Source organism: Mus musculus, chromosome 9 (assembly GCF_000001635.26).
Source record: "Mus musculus strain C57BL/6J chromosome 9, GRCm38.p6 C57BL/6J".
Lineage (NCBI taxonomy): Eukaryota > Metazoa > Chordata > Mammalia > Rodentia > Muridae > Mus > Mus musculus.
This window is the reverse complement of record NC_000075.6, coordinates 93,958,500-93,972,063: the sequence shown is the minus strand read 5'-3', so window position 1 is coordinate 93,972,063 and position 13,564 is coordinate 93,958,500. Positions and strand designations below refer to the sequence as shown.

At 37.5% G+C, this 13,564-nt stretch overlaps 1 long non-coding RNA gene across 1 annotated transcript in view; it reads left to right on the top strand.

Moving 5' to 3' along the window:
- The window catches only part of Gm39401, a 9,402-nt gene extending 8,086 nt beyond the window's left edge, over positions 1-1,316 (top strand). The window contains exon 3 of the long non-coding RNA XR_871014.2: positions 743-1,316. This is a non-coding gene — a long non-coding RNA (predicted gene, 39401). The remainder of the gene's footprint in view (positions 1-742) is intronic.
- Positions 1,317-13,564: the final 12,248 nt, after the last annotated feature.

The window sequence follows — 13,564 nt, the reverse complement described above, 5'->3', positions numbered from 1 at the left end:
TATGGATTTACCCCAAACCTCACACTTATTAGATAAGTACTGTACTGCTGTGTTCCATAATCAATACCTTTGATTTTGGGGTTTTGTTTTGTTTGTTTCTTAAAAAGAACTCAACACTGGTTACTCCTACTGGCCTACATTAATTTGGAAAATTGGATTGGACATATTTAATTTTGTTTTTCTTTTCCCTTTTTAAAGAATTTTATTTAATTATTTTTTCTTTTACACACTCCAGGTTTTATCCTCCTTCCCTGTCCACATTCTGACTTTTCCACATCCATACCTCCTCCTTCCACCCCGCCCCCCCATTTCAGTCTTCACGAGTATATCCCTACTCCTCCCTCCACCCCAGCAGACCTCTACTCCCTGGGGCCTCCAGTCTAATTTCATATGTGCTTGAATAATTAATCACTTCCTATCAGAATGAGTTTCCTCTAGTCACTCCTCAACTGTGTTTCACAGTTTCTTCTTTTTTTTAATTAATTTTTTTAATTAGGTATTTTCTTCATAAAAACGTTCAGGGATTGTCTGTGATAGGCATGTTAGATCATCAGTCTCAACAATATTGGAGCCATTCGAAATCTCAAAACTACATGACAATCAAGACCCTCCATGTCTCTCATGTATTTAGTTATTTGGTGTCTTTATCTTCATCTATTACTAAAAATTACACCTTTCATTTTTCTTTTGCATGATTAATTCACATCTGGTTCTTAATAATTTTATTTGTTTTATTCTACAGAAACAAATACTCCTCAGCAATAAACAAATGGATAACATTTCATAAAAATGTAGAAATTACACACATGTAACATACTTCCCTATATTTGTATATTGTGAGGAGCAGGTGTGGCAGCAGTCCCAAGATGGCGCCCAGAACTGTAGCCAAGTTTTATGACTTTCACCTTCTTCCTCATACACCTGAAAATAAGCCACATCCATCGTGAGAACTGCACAAGTGCACCATGATGCAAGATTGGACCATATGACGAGTGATGATTCTGGCCAATGGACTGCTGTTACATGGACTGGGCTGATGGGGCATGGTTGAGAGGATATATAAGGAATTGCGATTGGGGTCGGGTTGGTTGGTGTTGTTTTTTCCTGGAGAGATTGATTTCTGGAGAGAGATTCATGCATGATGTTGAAAGGTTCCAGAATAAACTGCTTTGAGAAGAACGTAGTGTTGTTGCTCTTTTCTGCTGGTCAGAACAGGAAGCGACAGTATATTAACGATTGCTCACTCGTTTTGTCTGTGATTATGTTAAAATGTCAGAGAACATTTATATCTATGTTATTGTTGAGTTTAGGAAGGCTGAGGATTTTATTTTATTTTATTTTATTTTATTTTATTTTATTTTATTTTATTTTTTTCCTTTCTTTGAGAACGTGTCTCTTGTAGCAGAGACTGGCCTCAAATTGCTATGAAGCTGAAGCTGAACTTCTTGAACCCTGATCCTCCTGCCTCTACACCTCAGGAGCAGACATTGTAGGTGTGTGTCACCACAGATGGCTTACAATCTTACTGCGCTTAAATGAAATGTTATGGTTGGTATTTCACTTATTCACATATTTTTAAGCTGTAAATTGCTGTCTTGTATCTTTAATAAACAGTAAACCACTAAATGTGTGTGTGTGTGTGTGTGTGTGTGTGCGCGCGCGCGCGCAAGCGTGCACACATGCATTCATGCATGTATGCATGCCTGCGTGTGTATTCACAGACTGTAATGTGCTTTATAAAGAAGTAAAACAATTGTGGCTACAGAAAAACACGGTGCTCACTGCTGAGCTCAGGGAACCATGTCAGAGGGCCTTGTGAAAAGGTGGAGTCTAGCCTGATAGGGAAGAGGCAAACAAACACAAAGCAAAAGAACATTTCAATTTTAAAAAACTAAACAGCTGCACACATAAATATTTAAATCTGCGCGATCTGATACCTACCATGACTAAATAAGATGCAGAGTGTGTTTCTCTCTTTAGCTTTCACTAACCCAAATATCACTTGGCATGTATCTAGGTCGAGGTCAGACTGAGTCTTCGTGTCAGATGAGATTTAATAAGTTGTCATTTAAATCAGAAGATGACCTCCAAATGTGGAATTTGCCTATTAACGATTTCTCCAGTTGGTAAATCACATGAAAACTTTTCACTGGAAATGTTGCCAAGGAGACAAGTCTGCATTCTCTTTTAAGAAATGTGTTTGTTGCAGGGAAAATTGCCCAACCTCTGGCCGAGCAATGGTGGCACAGGGTGTGTGGGTGGAAGGGGAGCAGGGTAGAGAAAGTGAGTGGGAGAGACAATTGCTTCTTTTATGACAGAGAATGAGAGTTACATTTGATGGAGAGACTCAGAAGGGAAAATAGAACTGAGATCTAGTGCCAAGATAGAATCAAGTGTACAGCCATCCCAGGCAATATCCACCAGAGAAGCAAGCGGGTTCCTTGGGACACTGGCTAATTGGATATTTTTCAATTTACTTTATATCTTTCATTGTGAACATATAGCAGTGGTCATATTTTATTCATATTCAATTGACTCACCAAGTTAAAACGTACTTCCGTGACTAAAAATTTTAATACAGGAGGCTTCATACTATTAAATTCTGAAGCACTAATGATGGTAATTTTTGGTCATTATTCCAATTACACTCTAATTTAGTCAAAGAAAACTGCATATTGTGTACAACAGAGAGTGCAATGGCTCCCGCTTTGGGACAGAGACTTCTGGCTGTGTCTGTCTTGAGAGGGGTAGCCAGGCTGGCAGAGCTGACCCTGTGGCCACCACCGGTCTTACAGTCACAGGCTGTTTCCTTGGCAACTGGGAGAAATTGAACTTTACAGTTTGTGAGAAAGTTCACAAAGGAATTTCATTCTGGAAGGCTACAAATAAGATTCCATCACAAGGGACTGTGGGTCTATATCTATCTGCGGAGGGGTGTTGAGCTGCCGAAGCACACTGTGGGTATCAGGGGAGAAGAGGAGGACTCGGCTTCTTCTGGAGGAAAAAAAAAAAAAGAGCAGACAAAGGATCAGAAATTCACTATGGAGAGAGTTTGGGCTTTGCTTTGGAGAGGTGGACAGATTTCAGAAATTTTCAGTTAGAAAAATTTACATATGCACAACAAACAACTTCTGTACATTACCTAAAGCTGATTTTGTTAAAAAGTAATTTCTTTTATTTTTCAAGAGATGGTTTTATATAATATTTTTTAATCTGTGCATTGACAATAGCCTCTTCCTCGAGAGAACCTGAATACAAAATTTTACCCTGTGGCAATATGACGGTGCTTAAAATTTTTCAGAGTTTGAAGCATTTTAGATATTTGATTTTTAGATTAGAGATCCTCAGTTTGTAGTTTGAGGAAGATATGGGAAGTTAGAGGTGATTCACAGAATCACGGTGCTTTGAGTAGGTTCTAGGGCTCTCACCCCTCTCCTAGATTCCTTGTAAGCTCAATATTCTTTCCTGCTTCACAATTCTTGGACCAAATTGCTGAGCCAACACACCCACACCCACATTTTCAAGGGAAAGCTTTGTGTGTTACATAGATCCTTTTAAGAGCAATTACCCCCTGCATCTTTGCAAAAGAGACATTTTATTAATTTCAATGCATTCAGGAAGATAGCTTTTTTCATCCTAGTGCAAAGTTGTCTTTTTTTTTTTTTTCTTCTCTCCTGTCTCATTCTTAACTTCTGTTCATGAGGTGTAATTTCTCATATGACACAGGCAAATTAATGACTTAAAAAACAAAATTGTAACTTTCATTTTGAATTCAGGTAGAGACAGCTCAGTTATCCTACAAATGCCGATTGGAAGATGGTGTGAGAGGCTGTGGGCCCTGCCTATCAGAGCAATTGCAGATTGTTCCGTGCTCCTGGGTCGAGTTCCAACACCCAGAGAAATATTTGGTGACTGCTTCTGACTATGCTGGTTCTCTGGGACCAGTTTAGGAATGTATGAGAAAATAATGGAGTATTTTACTACCCCAGTTTGATGTTTGAAACCAAAATGCTATGGCAGACTTGGGGGTCCTCTGGAATGCCCCATATAAAGCTACCTGCAGAGGTTTATATTGATCTGGACCACAAAGGTGTTTGCTTTTGTTTTGTTTGGTTTTTTTTTCCTAGCCTTTTGCCCAAATTCTCCTAACTGTAGATATGATTCTGCTGGGTTCTGAAAGGACTCACCTCTTCAATAATCTGATTGCATGATTAGATCTTATGCTATTAGCTGCCAGTGTCATCCCGCCTCTGTATTTCTGTTTCCAACAGACAACCACTTTTCCTTTGTCCTGAATGTGAAAAAAAAAGTACCCTACTTACATTTCCCAAGTTTTTCATGTTGGGTTGCCAGTGTGTATGTCTGTGTGTGCGTGCACACACACACACACACACACACACACACACACACACACACACACACACACGCATGCATTCACGTGCATATCTGTATTTCCCACCCAGAGCAAGCACACCAGTGTTATCTATATAGCTCAGCCCAGTCAGTGGTGTTTACACCCAGTTTAGTTGTGGTCCTAGGACTTCTGTGTAGCAACAGTGTGTTTAATAAATAGTGGCTATAAACCAGCAGAGATTTGTGGTTTAATTGGTCTCCTGGTTTTCCATTCTGTATCTTCTTAAATGAGGCATCTTGCCCTTTTCTCTAGTCACGTCCCTTAGCTCCCATGGTAAATCCCATACCCTTACTTCCCATAAACTGCCATCATTTACATCTACTGGGGGTACTCAGCTTGTTGCTTGCCCTTCTGGGGACTTTAGAGATTTAGACTTCACAGTATGGACCTTTCTTTTAAATTTTGCTGAAAAAATTTTAACCTTGATGTTAATCTTGTTCCCAGGTGGTTGTCTCTGACTTACACAATGAAGTTTATTGAGCAACTTCTGTGGGTTTTTAATAATTTCAATTTTTTCCAAAGGTGCACATTGCTACTCTTAGCTCTCAGGGTCTTTCATGTGTAGACAGGCTTAATACAGGCCCTGGCTATTGACTTCTACCTTAATGCAAAAAGTACTACAGCTATTCCACAAAAAGATTAATGTTCATCTATTTTTATTACTATGAGATTGTATTTATAGGAGAGAAAAAGATATTTATTTTCATATGGAATAGTTAAAATTATAAAAGAAGCTTAAAGATGTTTGAGAAGATTTGAAATCCACAGAGTAGCAGAAATGTCTACTTGGCTTTTGTTTCTTTAGTTGCTTTAAAGCTTATACAAATATATGCCATTTTACCCAAACTCAGTGAGTAGTCAATATCATGTGAAAGCATTCCCCTGATCCTATTCATGTCGCTGTATTATTATATTAATCCTTTAAGTGCATATAGACTAAGTCTAAAATCGAGGGATTAAAAGATTAGCTCTAATAGTTTTGAATATAAATATAAGCCATAAATAAAATTTATAATATCCAAGTAGTTATAATAGAAACTAAATCTGTTTAATATCCAGGAAGGCAGTGAACAGAAAGGGATATAGTTCTCAGAATAATGCATGATTTTTTTCTTAACATTTTGTTTGGAATGAAGAAGAAAGATACACAGTCACCTTCCTTCCTTCCTTCCTTCCTTCCTTCCTTCCTTCCTTCCTTCCTTCCTTTTTAGTTTTTTCCTTTTATTGGATATTTTCTTTATTTACATTTCAAACGTTTTTCCCCTTTCCATCTTTCTATAGGAAATTGTTCATAGAATATTTGCACACATAGAAAGAAAATGAGAATTAAAAGCTGAGAAGATTACTATGTCTGTGAGACTCTAGTTCTTCCAACCCTCCACTCATAAGGAGGATATGTGCCAAGCAATGACTTGTTTCTGGATCATACTGGTTTTGAAGATAATGTTTTGAAGACAAAACAAGTGTTTAGTGGTTAAAATAGAAACAGTGCTCCATTCTTTGAGCCACATCCAGCTTATTTTGTACTACAACTGAAGAATTAAGACTCACGGAAGTCTCATCTCCTGAGCTATCCCACTCTTGGCTACAAATTATGTATCTGTGATCATTGTATATGATGTCCACTTCTGAAGATGTAGCAATCTTTTTCTTCCAATTCTTCTGTAAAAGATTATTCAAAGAAGCAGGAAGTATAAATAAGGAACCAGAAATAGGGATGCAATAGCTTGTTCCTTTTAGGTGAAGATAAAAAAGGAAAGTTTATTATACCTTGTTTATCTTTTGGTTATGCCATTGATTAAATTGAGCTCATAAGTTGTTTGTAAAGAAATGTGTTACATTAGTTTAGTATTCTTTTATTGGGAAAACATTAATGTTGTATATTTATGTGGAAGATAATTTAGGAGAATCGGTTCTTTCCTTCTGACCTATGAGTCTGGGGATTAAGCTTAGATTGCTAGCCTTGTCTTGGACCCTTTTGCCAGTTGAACCATCTTTCTAGACTCCAATAGGTTTTGCATTATCATGTTATTAATCTATACAGTTTACCAGGAAGTCCAGTGTAACATCACTGCTTAGGTATTATCCTCTACTGTAGGAGTTAGGACTTCAGTGGCTAACTCATCACAGTGTGAAATTCCATTGTCTAGGGACCACAGTAGAATCATCTAGAGCTTCAGGCTACCAAATTCCTCCATAGTGTAAGGATCCTCAGAGTCTATTGCAAGAGTCCAAGGAACAACCAGTTCCTGTACTAACCAGGAAAAATATCAAAGATATTCAAATTTAATAAAAGTGAAAATTTGCTACTCAGCAAAAGTTAAATGTTTTCAAATTTCAAAAGTTCTGAAGAATTGATAAGAAAGATTTCATTTTATTTTTATCAAAATTGAATTTTTTGGAGGAGGCCATAGTATTGAATCTACCAAATCTTATCTTTTCTGGTAATTGTGGTATTTAGGATATTCAATGAGACTGATTATATAATGTGTTTAAAAAGCATCATTAGTATATTTCTTTAATTGTCAAGTTTATTTGTAAATTAAACTAAGAGCTTACCTGAGTGTATAGCCTAGATTCATTCTCTTGAATACCAGTATCTATAAATGGTGCTTGACATGTGTCAGAGCAAGCTAGGGCAAACTGGGATAATCATGTTGCAATCATTATTACATTAAAAATAATCCAGAGATAAATCAAGGCTATATTTTAGAGTTTATTTTAAGGATAGAGCTAGTTTTAATTTGAAAGCTGTTCTCTGAGATCTGAGTTTATTAAAATATATAATTTTCTCTATAAAAACCTATTTATTCAAATTTATGTACATACTTTTAACAGTTGTATCATGTTAGATGAGCTATTCAAGACACATTTATTTGTTTCCATATTAGAAAAAATTGATGATCTAGATTGTACTTTCCAGGTATATTTGGAAATACATGCTTATAAAATTGCATGTACACAGTTAGGATACAACTAATATTCATTAGTATCATTTCAACATAGCTATAGTGAAATATTTAAGAAATTAATTTTTAAAGTATATAACTTATATGCTACTAGCTTATAACCATGGTTAAGTATATATTCCTGGAATAAATAATATCAGTACACCATTTGTTTACAAGAGCTGGGTAATAGAATTCTGAATGTTTTTAATTCCATAAAATGATAGCTATTTGAGGAAGATGGTATCTTTAATGTAACTTAAATACTACACGAGGCATCAATGGGAAGAGAAGCTCTTGGTCCTGAGAAGACTTGATGCCCCAGTGTAGGAGAATACCAGGGAGGGGAGGCAGGAGTGGGTGGGTGGGTGAGTGGGCAAACACCTTCATAGAAGCAGGGGGAGGGGTTATGGGATAGGAGGTTCGTGGAGGAGAAACCTGGAAAGGGGATAACACTGGAAATGTAAATAAAGAAAATATCCAATAAAAAAAGAAATTTCAACAAAAGAAATATTAGACAAGGATTTGTATTCATGGAAATGGTATATAAAACACCATTAATACATACATTTTAATGTTTTTATATATCAATTAAAATATGGTTTTGTAATATTCAGTTACATCTTTTTTGATAATTTTATATATGTATATAATGCATTCTGATTTTCTTCCCCAAATTCCTTCCATCTCCCTCCCATCCTGTCAACACTACTGGTTTCTTTCTAACATCCATGTTCTCTTTTTGGCTTTGTGAACCACTGAGTTCCATCAGGGCACCTGTATGAACTTGTGTATGTATGTATCTGCTGTGGCCTGGAGAATATTTGAAGATACCATCCATTCATCCCCTAGAATCCAGATGTAGCCAATAGTTAAACAGGAAGGGATGGAGACTCAGCATCTTGTCTCTCATCTAAAAGTACAGGTCCCTGCACTACTTTTGCCTGCCTGAGTTATATCTTAGGATCTAGAAGAAAGGATCTGCTCCTGTAAATATTCCTCTGAACTCTACATGCCTATTACACACACCCTCACACAAATATATAAGTAATGTGAACATTACAATGAAACAGTGTTTCATTTTTTACATCAAAAAACAAACAAAAAATTTTAAAAAACAATCAACAACAAAACCACACTATACTATAAATTCCTTAGGATAAAAAACAAAAACAAAAACAAAAACAAAAAACAAAAACAAAATAACCACTAGTGGAATCAAGAAACACAGAGCAAGGTTACTATGGCATGCCAACTCACAACTGTGTGGACAAATTAAATTTTGCAAAATTGGTTCAATTATTAAGATGACCCAAAAGATGAAAGTTACATGATCGTTACATGGCTGTGTACATGGCAAGACTCACAGTGCCTTGTCTGTCTCACTGAGGTCAAGGTAGCTTATTTGGAAACAATAAACTGCTCCATCAACAGAAAGGATAGAAACACCAGACAAAAGAAAAGGAAGAAGGTCCTTAATATCTCTTAACATCAATGGTCTCAACTCCCCAATAAAAAGACATACACTAACAAACTGGCTACACAAACAAGACCCAACATTTTGCTGTTTACAGGAGACACATCTCAGAGAAAAAGATGGACACTACCTCAGAATAAAAGGCTGGAAAACAATTTTCCAAGCAAATGGTATGAAGAAACAAGCTGGAGTAGCCATCCTAATATCTGATAAGATTGACTTCCAACCCAAAGTCATCAAAAAAGACAAGGAGGGGCACTTCGTTCTCATCAAAGGTAAAATCCTCCAAGAGGAACCCTCATTTCTGAATATCTATGCTCCAAATACAAGGGCAGCCACATTCATTAAAGAAACTTTAGTAAAGATCAAAGCACACATTGCACCTCACACAATAATAGTGGGAGACTTCAACACACCACTTTCACCAATGGACAGATCATGGAAACAGAAACTAAACAGGGACACACTGAAACTAACAGAAGTGATGAAACAAATGGATCTGACAGATATCTACAGAACATTTTATCCTAAAACAAAAAGATATACCTTCTTCTCAGCACCTCATGGTAACTTCTCCAAAATTGACCACATAATAGGTCACAAAACAGGCCTCAACAGATTCAAAAATATTGAAATTGTCCCATGTATCCTATCAGATCACCATGCACTAAGGCTGATCTTCAATAACAAAAAAAAAATAACAGAAAGCCAACACTCACTTGGAAACTGAACAACACTCTTCTCAATGATACCTTGGTCAAGGAAGGAATAAAGAAAGAAATTAAAGACTTTTTAGAGTTTAATGAAAATGAAGCCACAATGTACCCAAACCTTTGGGACACAATGAAAGCATTTCTAAGAGGGAAACTCATAGCTCTGAGTGCCTCCATGAAGAAACGGGAGAGAGCACATACTAGCAGCTTGACAACACATCTAAAAGCTCTAGAAAAAAAGGAAGCAAATTCACCCAAGAGGAGTAGACGGCAGGAAATAATCAAACTCAGGGGTGAAATCAACCAAGTGGAAACAAGAAGAACTATTCAAAGAATTAACCAAACGAGGAGTTGGTTCTTTGAGAAAATCAACAAGATAGATAAACCCTTAGCTAGACTCACTAGAGGGCACAGAGACAAAATCCTAATTAACAAAATCAGAAATGAAAAGGGAGACATAACAACAGATCCTGAAGAAATCCAAAACACCATCAGATCCTTCTACAAAAGGCTATACTCAACAAAACTGGAAAACCTGGACGAAATGGACAAATTTCTGGACAGATACCAGGTACCAAAGTTGAATCAGGATCAAGTTGACCTTCTAAACAGTCCCATATCCCCTAAAGAAATAGAAGCAGTTATAAATAGTCTCCCAGCCAAAAAAAGCCCAGGACCAGACGGGTTTAGTGCAGAGTTCTATCAGACCTTCAAAGAAGATCTAATTCCAGTTCTGCACAAACTTTTTCACAAGATAGAAGTAGAAAGTACTCTACCCAACTCATTTTATGAAGCCACTATTACTCTGATACCTAAACCACAGAAAGATCCAACAAAGATAGAGAACTTCAGACCAATTTCTCTTATGAATATCGATGCAAAAATCCTCAATAAAATTCTCGCTAACCGAATCCAAGAACACATTAAAGCAATCATCCATCCTGACCAAGTAGGTTTTATTCCAGGGATGCAGGGATGGTTTAATATACGAAAATCCATCAATGTAATCCACTATATAAACAAACTCAAAGACAAAAACCACATGATCATCTCGTTAGATGCAGAAAAAGCATTTGACAAGATCCAACACCCATTCATGATAAAAGTTCTGGAAAGATCAGGAATTCAAGGCCCATACCTAAACATGATAAAAGCAATCTACAGCAAACCAGGAGCCAACATCAAAGTAAATGGAGAGAAGCTGGAAGCAATCCCACTAAAATCAGGGACTAGACAAGGCTGCCCACTTTCTCCCTACTTTTTCAACATAGTACTTGAAGTATTAGCCAGAGCAATTCGACAACAAAAGGAGATCAAGGGGATACAAATTGGAAAGGAGGAAGTCAAAATATCACTTTTTGCAGATGATATGATAGTATATATAAGTGACCCTAAAAATTCCACCAGAGAACTCCTAAACCTGATAAACAGCTTCGGTGAAGTAGCTGGATATAAAATTAACTCAAACAAGTCAATGGCCTTTCTCTACACAAAGAATAAACAGGCTGAGAAAGAAATTAGGGAAACAACACCCTTCTCAATAGTCACAAATAATATAAAATATCTCGGAGTGACTCTAACTAAGGAAGTGAAAGATCTGTATGATAAAAACTTCAAGTCTCTGAAGAAAGAAATTAAAGAAGATCTCAGAAGATGGAAAGATCTCCCATGCTCATGGATTGGCAGGATCAACATTGTAAAAATGGCTATCTTGCCAAAAGCAATCTACAGATTCAATGCAATCCCCATCAAAATTCCAACTCAATTCTTCAACGAATTAGAAGGAGAAATTTGCAAATTCATCTGGAATAACAAAAAACCTAGGATAGCAAAAACTCTTCTCAAGGATAAAAGAACCTCTGGTGGAATCACCATGCCTGACCTAAAGCTTTACTACAGAGCAATTGTGGTAAAAACTGCATGGTACTGGTATAGAGACAGACAAGTAGACCAATGGAATAGAATTGAAGACCCAGAAATGAACCCACACACCTATGGTCACTTGATCTTCGACAAGGGAGCTAAAACCATCCAGTGGAAGAAAGACAGCTTTTTCAACAATTGGTGCTGGCACAACTGGTTGTTATCATGTAGAAGAATGCGAATCGATCCATACTTATCTCCTTGTACTAAGGTCAAATCTAAATGGATCAAAGAACTTCACATAAAACCAGAGACACTGAAACTTATAGAGGAGAAAGTGGGGAAAAGCCTTGAAGATATGGGCACAGGGGAAAAATTCCTGAACAGAACAGCAATGGCTTGTGCTGTAAGATCGAGAATTGAAAAATGGGACCTAACGAAACTCCAAAGTTTCTGCAAGGCAAAAGACACCGTCAATAAGACAAAGAGACCACCAACAGATTGGGAAAGGATCTTTACCTATCCTAAATCAGATAGGGGACTAATATCCAACATATATAAAGAACTCAAGAAGGTGGACTTCAGAAAATCAAATAACCCCATTAAAAAATGGGGCTCAGAACTGAACAAAGAATTCTCACCTGAGCAATACCGAATGGCAGAGAAGCACCTGAAAAAATGTTCAACATCCTTAATCATCAGGGAAATGCAAATCAAAACAACCCTGAGATTCCACCTCACACCAGTCAGAATGGCTAAGATCAAAAATTCAGGTGACAGCAGATGCTGTCGAGGATGTGGAGAAAGAGGAACGCTCCTCCATTGTTGGTGGAATTGCAGGCTTGTACAACCACTCTGGAAATCCGTCTGGCGGTTCCTCAGAAAATTGGACATAGTACTACCGGAGGATCCAGCAATACCTCTCCTGGGCATATATCCAGAAGATGCCCCAACTGGTAAGAAGGACACATGCTCCACTATGTTCATAGCAGCCTTATTTATAATAGCCAGAAGCTGGAAAGAACCCAGATGCCCCTCAATAGAGGAATGGATACAGAAAATGTGGTACATCTACACAATGGAGTACTACTCAGCTATTAAAAAGAATGAATTTATGAAATTCCTAGCCAAATGGATGGACCTGGAGGGCATCATCCTGAGTGAGGTAACACATTCACAAAGGAACTCACACAATATGTACTCACTGATAAGTGGATATTAGCCCAAAACCTAGGATACCCAAGATATAAGATACAATTTCCTAAACACATGAAACTCAAGAAAAATGAAGACTGAAGTGTGGACACTATACCCCTCCTTAGAAGTGGGAACAAAACACCCTTGGAAGGAGTTACAGAGACAAAGTTTGGAGCTGAGATGAAAGGATGGTCCATGTAGAGACTGCCTTATCCAGGGATCCACCCCATAATCAGCATCCAAACGCTGACACCATTGCATACACTAGCAAGATTTTATTGAAAGGACCCAGATGTAGCTGTCTCTTGTGAGACTATGCCGGGGCCTAGCAAACACAGAAGTGGATGCCCACAGTCAGCTAATGAATGGATCACAGGGCTCCCAATGGAGGAGCTAGAGAAAGTACCCAAGGAGCTAAAGGGATCTGCAACCCTATAGGTGGATCAACATTATGAACTAACCAGTACCCCGGAGCTCTTGACTCTAGCTGCATATGTATCAAAAGATGGCCTAGTCGGCCATCACTGGAAAGAGAGGCCCATTGGACACACAAACTTTATATGCCCCAGAACAGGGGAACGCCAGGGCCAAAAAGGGGGAGTGGGCGGGTAGGGGAGTGGGGGTGGGTGGGTATGGGGGACTTTTGGTATAGCATTGGAAATGTAAATGAGCTAAATACCTAATAAAAAATGGAAAGAAAAAAAAAAGAAAAGGAAGAAGGGGTTTTTGAGATCATTCAGTCCTAACTGACTCATTGATGCATATAGTGATGAGTCTGTTTTACAATTTTGATGCTTGAGTTATAAGCATAATCTTATATAGAAAAATGTTGTGTGTGTATAGTTGTAAAAGAAAAGAAACCTCGCTTTTATTTGAAACTTTATATTTATAAAGGGGAAGATGGAGGGAGCGAGGGAGGGAGAGAAAGATCTATCTATCTATCTATCTATCT